Source organism: Gossypium arboreum, chromosome 10 (assembly GCF_025698485.1).
Source record: "Gossypium arboreum isolate Shixiya-1 chromosome 10, ASM2569848v2, whole genome shotgun sequence".
In the NCBI taxonomy this organism is placed as follows: Eukaryota; Viridiplantae; Streptophyta; class Magnoliopsida; order Malvales; family Malvaceae; genus Gossypium; species Gossypium arboreum.
In genome coordinates, this window is record NC_069079.1 from 128,753,335 (window position 1) to 128,763,613 (window position 10,279).

General features: G+C 35.3%; 1 pseudogene; it reads left to right on the forward strand.

Moving 5' to 3' along the window:
• The first annotated feature begins 1,361 nt into the window (after positions 1-1,361).
• LOC108451603 (cucumisin-like) lies at positions 1,362-5,037 on the forward strand (annotated as a pseudogene).
• The last annotated feature ends 5,242 nt before the right edge of the window (positions 5,038-10,279 follow it).

Consider the following 10,279-nt stretch of genomic DNA (forward strand, 5'->3'; position numbering starts at 1 on the left):
TTCATAACAAAAAAACTAAACTGTTGAAGAGTAGGGGAAAATGAGGTTTCAATTAGTGCAGACGTGAGCAAAGAAGGGCATACACCAATGATTTTAGCAGTCCAGTGCCTTAATTTAATTTTAAATACAAATAACATAATATATCTTTTAATATTTACATTACAGCACGATATATTTAATTTTTATACTATATTAATTACATAAAAGAAAAATATATACTATAAACTTGGAAATTTTGAATATTGAAGTCCAAAATTATATTTTAAACGAATAATATTTTTATTATAGCCCTATACTCGCTGAATTGATAGGTCATGGAGGTTGAATAATATACCTAAAATACAAGTAAAATAGAGTATGAAATGAGAAATTTTTATTATGTTTCAGTGCAGAATGAACAACTCTTCCCTGGAATCTTTCAGATGTCTTGTTGCTACTATTGCGGCTTTCCTCCACTCGGCAGGATAAAAGGTTAATATATTATTCGAGTTTGCTTTTAATATTTAATTTCGCACCTGAGTTTTCTATTTTGTCCTAATTTGATACTTAAGTTTTTGGTTTTAATTTCATTTTAATACTTGAGTTTTTTCAATTTAGTATTTAAATTTTTTTTTGTCCCGATTAAGTACATAAGTTGTTTAATGTTCAATGTATCTAAGCTTTTTTCTTGTCCAATTAATTACCTATCATTTGTTAATCAATGTGTAATGTAAAATATTTATAAACCTATCCAAGGGCTAGGTAGCCTACCCAACCCGATAAGCCCAACTCAATTAGGGTCAGGATTGAACAAGGATTTTTACACTTTAAGTCAGCCTATTCCAGCCCAAATTCAATTTAAATAATAAAAAGAGTGTTTTAAATTAAAATTTAATTTTAAAAATATTTTTTAATAGTAAAACGAGCTTTTCGGGCGAGCTTGGGTTTGAAAAATATTTTGGAACCGAGCCTTGGCCCGACCCATGGACACCTCTAGACCACTTGATGCCATTTAGTCTGGGTACAAAATCGAACATTAAAACCAAACTTAAATACCAATTTGAACATTAAACCCAAAATCGAGTAGCAAATGATATATTAGCCCCAAAAGCTAGACTTTTCCTAAAGCATTTTCAACATATTCTGGTATAATTTCCAGCAAGCTTTGGAACAACAAAAACATTGTAAAGAACACCGTCTTTAGACGGTCTCAATATTTAAAGAACACCTAGAGGCGAGCTAAACAATACATAATAGCCGTTTGAGAAATATGGGATCCCAAATGATCCAAAAAATAATGAGGGTTCATAGTTTCAATTTCCACCATATATAAAGCTTTAAAGTTCATACAATTATATACAAGCAAAGTGCAGTGGATTTTAATGGCAACCAAGTCATCTTTGACATCGGTTTTTCTTTTCATCTTCATTTTTTGTACATTCATTATTTCCCAGACAGTGTCCGATCATGATCGAAAGGCAAAAAAACTATTTTCTTTGAGCTTTCTTTAATGCATGTGTTTGGTTATATGTATATGTATATGTATGTTTGATTGTGGTTTTTGAAGCTTTTGCAGGTTTATATTGTTTATATGGGTGAACGTCCCAATGGGGAATTCTCTGCAGAAAGGGTTCACATTAACATCCTAGAACAAGCTCTTGGCAGGTTATATATATATCATGGTTTAATTGTGGTTTTAGTCCCTCTTCTATGCTAAAATTTGAAATTTACTTCTTATACTTTAAGTTACTAGTGGTCCTAAATCTGTAACACCATTAATTGCTTCCGTTAAAATGATGAATTGGATTTTTATTTAAACAGCCTTAAGCATTCAATTGATTTTTTTTGGTGAAAATAAATACATAAACCAAAATTAAGTTAATTCATCCAAAGAAGGTTCTTCATAAAGTCGTAGACCCAGTTTCCTATTGCGCACCAATTTAACAAGACTATCTGCAAGTAAATTCTCAATTGAATTTTTAAGTGGCTATGTGTAATTGAATAACAACAAAGGAAATCCACGTGTGTCACTTAACGGAAGCTACTAACATGTTATCAATTTGAATACAGTAGTAATATTAAAAAAGTAGAGGATTAAATTATATCAAATTATAATAGAGGGATTGAAACTAGAATTAGACATATATAATACTCACTACTTTAGTAGCCTTCAATAACAATTTTAATTTGGGTTAATATGCTATTCCGTATTTGAGTTTGGTTTCAATTTTCAATTTGGTACCTTAATCTTTTTTGTCCCAATCTGGTACCTGAGTTTGGCTTCAATGTTCAAATTGATACCCAATCCAAGATGAACATTAAAACCAAACTCAGATACCAAATAGTATATTAACCCTTTTAAGTTCAACAAAGAGAAAAAAAAATTTAAATAGGTTCAATAGCATGTCAGAAATAATATTTATGAAGACATGCATTTTCAACAGTGGTGGATCAAGATTTTTGCTTCATAGCTACCATAGGAGCTTCAATGGATTTGTTGCCAAGTTGACCAATGATGATTCTCATAAATTGGCCAGTATGTTTAGCTTAATTCTTTTATGGGATCATTATTAATGAAGGTTATTACATCAATAATGGAGTTTTTTAATTAAACTTCAGACATGGAAGGGATTGTCTCAGTGTTCCCTAATCAAATGAAACAGCTTCACACAACAAGATCATGGGATTTCATGGGATTCTCCAAAAATGTTACAAGAACAAATCTTGAAAGTAATATCATTATTGGAATGTTAGACACCGGAATTTGGCCAGAATCCGAAAGTTTCAACGATGAAGGATTTGGTTCACCTCCAAAAAAATGGAAAGGCATTTGCCAGGGATCATCAAATTTCACTTGCAACAAGTAAATACTCTATTGAAATCCCGAACACTAAATCGAAACCCTGATCGATTATGACAATTTTTTTTCGATTTTTCACAGTAAAATCATTGGAGCTCGATACTATAAGGCCGATAAAAACTTCCATCCAACAGATATCCAATCACCAAGAGATTCGGAAGGCCATGGGAGTCATACATCTTCGATAGCAGCCGGTGCCTTGGTACACAAGGCAAGCTTATCCGGTCTTGCTTCCGGTTTAGCTAGAGGAGAGGTTCCCTCTGCTCGAATCGCAGTCTATAAGATATGTTGGGCCAATGGTTGTTCTGATGCGGACATCCTTGCAGCGTTTGATGATGCAATTGCCGATGGTGTTGACGTAATCTCGCTTTCCGTCGGAGGGTCATTCGCGATTGATTATTTCAACGATTCCATCGCTATCGGAGCTTTCCATTCGATGAAAAACGGAATCCTCACATCAAATTCTGCTGGTAATTCAGGACCTCAGCTTGCAAGTATCACAAATGTTTCACCTTGGTCCCTCTCAGTAGCTGCGAGTACCATAGATAGAAAATTTTTCACTGAGGTGAAATTGGGTAATGGTAAAATGTACAAGGTAAAAAAGTTTTTTAAAAAAACCCCAATTTTCATATATTAACTCTATTTTTTACAAATTCTAATATTAAGTACATATTTTATGGAACATCTATAAATACTGTTGAGCTCAAACACAATTTGTACCCTCTCATATATGGTGGAAATGCCCCAAATACTAAAAAGGATACGATAGCTCCGAATCGAGGTAACATAACGAGTAATTTTACAAATCATAAAGTTGATTTCGGGTTTGGTTTACGAATGTTTATATTTAAGAAAAAATGTTACTTGAAATGCAAGGTATAGTTCGGGAGACTCACTGGATAAGACCGTAGTTAAAGGGAAGATTGTTCTTTGTGATTCTGTAGATAGTGGTGAAGGTCCATTAGCTGCAGGAGCTGTTGGTGCTATAATGCAGTATTACTTGGATTCGGCCTTCAATTTTCCATTACCCGTTTCATGCTTGGGGTCCGAGGATGGAACCGATGTTTCGACCTACTTGAACACAACAAGGTTCGTTTTCGAAAATAAAAATTCTTCATTAGTGAATTTGTTAAATAAATTATTGAACTATATTTCTTGCCATGTTTTGGTAGAAAACCGAAAGCAAAAATATTGAAAAGTATTGAAGAAAAGGATGAACAAGCTCCATATGTGATTTCATTTTCATCAAGAGGGCCTAACGCTATTACGTACGATATTCTAAAGGTAAATTCGTTGAATTTCTCATGTTGTATTCGATGTATCATCCATTCCGGACTTTGGACATCTTAATTTTATGTGTATGCAGTCGGATTTGACTGCGCCCGGGGTCGACATTTTGGCAGCACGGTCTCAAGGGACAACTGTAACTGGCTACGAAGGTGACAACCGGATTGTTCCATACAATATACTCTCCAGTACATCGATGTCTTGCCCTCATGCAACCGCTGCAGCAGCCTACATCAAATCGTTTAATCCGACATGGTCACCTGCTGCAATTAAATCTGCTCTAATGACTACAGGTATTGCTTCAAAAAGCAAGCGCATAAAGCACTGCATATAATTTTATCCTGATTTAGGCTCTTGTTACTGCAGCTGTTCCATTAAGTCTCAAAACCAACACCGATGCTGAGCTCGCATTCGGATCAGGCCATTTGGTTCCTTCCTCGGCGCTTGATCCCGGGTTGATTTATGATGCCGGAGAGATCGATTATGTTAAATTTCTATGTGGTCAAGGATACGATACGGAAATTGTTAGACTTGTTACAGGAGATCGAAGCAATTGCTCGAACTCCATTAATGGGACAGCATGGGATCTAAATTATCCATCGTTTGCTTTGTCAGCAACTCCTGGAAAATCTACAAGGCGAGTGTTTCATAGAACGTTGACGAATGTTGGGTCGGGTGTTTCAATTTATAAGGCAACGGTGAAGGCTCCTCCATGACTCGAAATTGAAGTTCGACCGAATTTGCTTGGATTCAAGGCTACTGGGGAAATGAAATCATTTATTGTGAAAGTTAAAGCTAAAATTGATGGCAACAACATTACCAACATGATGCTTTCGGGTTCTTTGATTTGGGATGATGGGTTGCATCAAGTGAGAAGCCCCGTTGTTGCATTTGCTTTGGAAGAAGAATGATGGAAAGAATATATTCGAATATCAAATTTTGAATTTGAAATTATGATCAAGATAATAAAGATGGCATTAATCACATGTAATCAATTACGAAAATCTAATAATTTGTGTGGATTGAGCATTAGCTCAATTGATAGCGTTACTATTGCAATTGTTAAAACTGAACATCAATAATGACAATATAGAATGATTAAAAAGCAATAAGAAAGAAAACTAAAACACACAGATTTTACGTGGAAACTCTTTCAGGAAAAAACCACGGGTAGAGAAGGCCAATTAGAGAAAGTGTAGTTCTATGCTAATTCTACTTGTGCTGCATGGTCCCTTAAGCCCTACACATATCCTCTTGTTTTGCCACTGTATTTCTTTAACAAGGATCCGGTTTACACAACTCTAACAACAATAATTTAAAAGATGAACGTTGGTAAACCTATCTAACGGTTAGACTACTTTGTCGGTCCAATAAACTCAATCAAATTTTAGTTGTATTTAAACAAGGTGATCTTTATTTTGGATCAATTCAAACTTAAATAAAATTATTGTCAAGTATGGGTGCAATAGTAAAATATATTGCATTCTCAATGACAGAATGAAAGTTTGAACATTAAAGACAACATTGTTGGGAGTTGCAACCATGAACTCCGAATATAGATTATAAAATGGACATGGAATATATAAAAAATAATAAGATAATATTTTTGTTTAAATTTAATGATAAATATATAGATATTTGTAAAAATAAAATAAAATAAAATAAAGAACACACAAATTTTACGTGGAAACCCTTTCGGGGAAAAAACCACAGGCAGAGGAGAAGAAAATTCACTATGTCGAAAAATTTGAATCAATACAAGAGGAATAGACTATGTCTATTTATAGGCTTGTAAAGCCATATTCTAATAGGATTGAAACACCTTATCCTAATAGATATAAAATAGATAGAGTTTAATAAGGTTTAAAAAACCTTATTCTAAAATAAAATAAAAGAAGTCTAATTCTATATGGATTTTACTTTTATTTTATTTTCCATCGTATTTTATTTAAATAAGAATTCGGGTCACTTAATTCTAACAATCTCTACCTTGACACAAATTCTCAATGAACAAGTTCTTCATTGCGAACAAGTTCTCCACCTCTTCCACAAAACCCCTTAAGGGTTTAACTTCAACAATGAACACCAACCAAGTCTAAGCAATGCTCAAACTTGGTTATAGGAAGTGACTTAGTCATCATATCTGCAGGATTTTCATGAGTACTAATTTTGCTTACAACAATATCACCACGAGCAATAATATCATGAACAAAATGATGCTGAACATTAATATGTTTTGTTCTCTCATGAAACATTTGATCTTTTGTAAGGAAGATGACACTCTGACTGTCACAAAATACTGTACTGATTTGAAGGTCTTCATTGAGTTCACTAAATAGTCCTTCAACCAAACAGCTTCTTTACAAGCCTCAAGAATCGCCATGTACTCACCTTCATGGTAGACAAAGCGATCGTAGTTTGCAAAGTGGCTTTCCAACTAATTGCACAACCTCCGATTGTAAAGACATAACCTCGTGAGAGATCTTCTTCTATCAAGGTCTCCAAAAAATCAGCATCAACATACCCTATGACTCCATCTTTAGTTCTTCCAAACTGTAAGCAAACATCAGTAGTGCCTCGTAAGTATCTTAAAATCCACTGAACTACTTTCCAATGTTCTTTACCGGGATTTGCCATGTATCTGCTAACTGCACTGACTGCATATGATAAATCTGGACGTGAGCAAACCATAGCATACATGAGAGATCCCACTGCACTAGAGTATGGAACATGTGACATGTACTCAATCTCATCATCTGATTGTGGAGACAAAGCCGATGAAAGTCTGAAATGGGCTGCTAAAGGAGTACTAACAGGCTTAGCACTCTGCATATTGAACCTACAAAGAACTTTCTCAATGTACCCCTTCTGACTTAGGTACAATTTACTTGCTTTTCTATCTCTGAGAATCTCCATACCAAGTATCTTCTTTGCTGGTCTTAAATCTTTCATCTCAAATACTTCACTTAGTTGGGCTTTGACCTTTCTTATCTCTCCTTTATCTTTTGCTGCAATCAACATGTCATCAACATAAAGAAGTAGATACACAAAAGAACCATCACTATTTTTCTTAAAGTAAACAAAACTGTCTAAACTACTTCTTTTGAAATCATAAGAAGTCATAAAGGAATCAAACCTCTCGTACCACTATCTTGGTGACTGTTTCAAACCGTAAAGGGACTTTTTCAGCAAGCAAACATGGTCCACTTTTTCTGAGACTATAAAACCCTCTGGTTGTTGCATGTAAATATCCTCCTCAAGTTCTCCATGCAAAAATGCAATTTTTACATCTAACTGCTCAAGCTCCAAATCATGCATGGCCACAATACCAAGCAAAGCTCGAATCGAACTATGCTTAACAACTAGAGAGAACACATATGTGAAGTCCACTCCTGGAATTTGACTGTAACCCTTTGCAACAAGCCTTGCTTTATATCCGGTTCTTCAACTCCCGAGTCCCTTCTTTCTTTTAAACACCCATTTACAACGAACAGCCTTTTTACCTCTAGGAAGTTTCACAAGGTCCCATGTTCTGTTTTTGTGGAGTGATTCAATCTCTTCTTGCATAGCAAACATCCACTTTTCTGAGTCTTCACAGTTACCCGCCTCAAAATAATTAGATGGCTCTTGATTCGCATCTAAATCTCTAGCCACATTTAAAGCATAAGCAACTAAATCAGCTTCGGCATACTTCTTTGGAGGTTTAATTTCTCTTCTAGTTCTGTTTTTAGCGATAGAGTATTGTGGTGAAGAAGCAACCCTATTTTCAATTTTTGTTATGGCTTGAGGAGTTGACTCTGTATTAATCTGATGCTCTATCTGCTTTTGGTTTTCTTTATTGGAAGAGTCTTTAAGAGATAAGTTAGGTAGCATAGCAGTTTCATCAAAACAACGTCTCTGCTAATCACAACTTTTCTATTTTCAGGACACCATAACTTATACCCTTTTACACCAGCTTTATAACCAAGAAAAACGCATTTAATGGATCTCGGTTCCAATTTTCCATTATCAACATGAGCATACGCAGGACACCCAAAAATCTTTAAATCAGAATAATTAGCAGGATTACCAGACCATACCTCTTGTGGAGTCTTTTTCTCAATGGCAACGGATGGATATCGGTTGATCAAAAAACATGCAGTAGAGACTGTTTCTGCCCAAAATGACTTTGGTAAGTTGGCATTTGACAACATACATCGAACCTTCTCTATGATCGTTCTATTCATTCGTTCTGCAACACCGTTTTGCTATGGAGTATGACGAACTGTCAAGTGTCTCATGATCCCTTCTGACTTGCACAATCTATTAAACTCATCAGAATAAAACTCTAAGCCATTGTCTGTGTAGAGGTATTTTATCTGTTTTCCCATCTGTTTTTCAATCATAATTTTTCAAGACTTAAATGCGAAAAACACATTGCTTTTCTGCTTCAGGAAGAACGCCCAAACTTTTCTGGAAAAATCATCAATAAAGGTTAGCATATAATTAGCTCCACCTCTCGAAGGCACTCTGGATGACCCCCACAGATTAGAATGAATATACTCTAATGTTCCTTTCATGTTATCGATTCTTCTAGTGAATCAAACTCTCTTTTTCTTCCCAAAAACACAGTGCTCATAGAAATTCAGTTTGCAGATTCCTCTAGTGTTATGGATTCCTCTAGTGAATCGAACTCTCTTTCGTTGACATGTAAATTCCATGCCATTCTCACTCATATGCCCTAGACGCATATGCCAAAGTTTAGTAATATCATCATCTGACAAGGAAGAGGAAGTGACAATTGATCACCAAGAATGAAGAGAACCTCAGAAACATATAACTTGGCAATTTTTCTCTACCCTTTCATCACAATAAGGGACCCTTTGGAAATCTTTAAAACCCCACTTTCAGCTGTGTATCTGTATCCTTTTGAATCAAGAGTACTCAACTTAATTAAATTTTTTTTCAATTCTGGAACATGCCGTTCGTCACTAAGTGTTCTGACAACTCCATCAAACATTTTAACTTTAATTGTTCCAACACCTGCGATTTTACACGAAGCATTATTTCCCATCAAAATAACACCTTCAGACACTGTTTTGTAAGTTGTAAACCAATCCCGATTGGGACTCATGTGGAAGGTGCAGCCTAAATCAAGTATCCACTCCTCACTTACTTTAGAATCATTGACAGAAGCGACTAGAAGTTCACTATAGCTGTAGTCTTCTACAACATCAGCTTCACCGGAATTTTCTGGTTGTTTTCCCTTTTGATTTGCAGCCGCCCTTTTAATCTTATTTTGTAGCTTATAGCACTCAGATTTAATGTGTCCTTTGTTCTTGCAGAAGTTACAAGTTTTACCTCTATTTGAAGACTTCAATCTACTCTTAGATTTACCACGAGGATTCTGTTCCTATGTCCTACCATGATCATCATTAGCATTCCGATCTTGTCTCCCACGAACAATGAGACCCTCTCCCTGAGAGTCAGGTTTAACCACAAGATGTTTCATCTTATCATACGAGGTTAAAGAATCATAAACCTCATCAACTGTGAGAGACTCGCGGCTATATAAAATCGTGTCTCTAAAGGTTGAATAAGACGGGGGCAACGAACAAAGTAGAATCAACCCTAGATCTTCCTTATCATACTGAACCTCCATGGCCTCCAAGTTTGAGAGAATTTCTTTAAACACTGTTAAATGTTCGTGTATAGACGTACCTTCCTCCAAATGATGAGCATAAAGACGCTGCTTCATATGCAACTTGCTTATTAGAGTTTTCGACATACATATTTGTTCTAGCCTCTTCCATAATGCAGCGACAGTCTTCTCTTTCATCACATCCTACAAAATTTCATTTGACAAATACAAATGTAATTGTGTTAACGTCTTTCGATCCTTACACTTCTTCTCTTCATCTGTTAATGTCGAAGGCATCTTATCTATCCCTAGCAGGGCATCTTCCAGATCCATCTGCGCAAGAACTGCTTGCATCTTAATCTACCACAATGCAAATCTGGTGTTGCGATCCAATAGCGGAATTTCATACTTCAAAGACGCCATTACTGTGATTGAGATGAACAACCCAAAAGTTCGGATACCAATTTGTAAAAATAAAATAAAATAAAATAAAATAAAATAAAATAAAGAACACACAACTTTTACGTGGAAAC